This window comes from Eptesicus fuscus, chromosome 7 (genome assembly GCF_027574615.1).
Source record: "Eptesicus fuscus isolate TK198812 chromosome 7, DD_ASM_mEF_20220401, whole genome shotgun sequence".
NCBI classification, from domain to species: domain Eukaryota; kingdom Metazoa; phylum Chordata; class Mammalia; order Chiroptera; family Vespertilionidae; genus Eptesicus; species Eptesicus fuscus.
Window position 1 is genome coordinate 73,275,814 of NC_072479.1, and position 1,372 is coordinate 73,277,185.

Below are 1,372 nucleotides of genomic sequence, written 5' to 3' on the forward strand. Positions count from 1 at the left end.
GCAAAATATTGGAGTATTCCTTTAGAAAAATATATTTAATGACTGACAACTTTTAGAAATTAAAATTTATCAGAATTTAGGAGACATTTACAATATTTAGTATAAAATTTTGCTGGTTAGTCTATAACATATATAGTGCTTTTCAAAAAAAGAATGTTGTTTTTTATTTTAAATTATTTTTGTTTATGTTGCCCATTTAAAAGCAAAATTTTCAGGTAGTTGGTGTAAATTTATATTTTCCCATATTGGACAATGTTACTTTTTTTTCTGCTAAAAATTTACTGTCCATTGACTTTTCATATTGAAAGTCAGGAGATTACATATAAAGGAGATTACAGACTTAGAAGAAAGGAAAGTCGCTAGGTTATTTGGTTTTAAACTTGAATAGAACCTTGGTCTGCTCATCTCTCAGAAATGTCATGGTTATACTGTGAATGCTTGGTGACTTGTCTTCTTGTGCTTCTTCATCTGGAAGCTCATAACATGTTGTGAGAAACATGTTATTTAAATGTTGCATGCTGATTCTAGGCTTGTCATTTTTTCTTGAGTGTTTAGTAGAGGAGGATAAAACTCTTTGTTTAAATATAGATTTATTATTTTCTATGAAAAAACAACTGGTGTTTATTTTTTTAAAATGTGAATTTCTAGGTTAACATTGGTTAGTAATATAATATAGGTTTCAAGTATACATTTCTATAATACATCGTCTGTATATTGTGTGTTCACCACTCAAAGTCAAGTCTCCTTCCGTCACCATTTATATTCCCTTTACCCTATTCTATCTCCCCCCACCTACCTTTCTCTTTGGTAATCACCATACTGTTGTCTGTGACCATGAATTTTATTTTTTTTGTTCATTTTTAAATTTTTTTGCTTAACACATTAAGTGCCCAGTCAGTCACCAGTGACTGACACTATACTTTCCGTCCGGAAGACAAAACAGGCTGGGCGCTTAACATGTTAATCCCTTTACCTTTTTCACCCAGTCCCTCTACCCCTTCCCACTGACAGTTATCAGTTAGTTCTCTGTATCTGTGAGTCTGCTTCTATTTTGTTTGGTAGTTTATTTTGTTCATTAGATTCCACATATAAGTGAAATCATATGGCACTTGTCTTTCTCTGACTGGCTTATTTCACTTAGCATAATACTCTCCAGATCCATCTGTACACAAGGTAAGATTTCCTTCTTTATTAAAAGTTGAGTATTATTTCATTGCGTAAATGTACCACAGCTTTTTTACCCACTCATCTACTGATGGGCATTTGGGCTGCTTCCAAATTTTGGCTATTATAAACAAAGCTGCAGTGAACATAGGGGTGAACTCAAGGGGAAAATGGGAGGCTACTAATGTCTCCTTTGCTGACGCTGAAG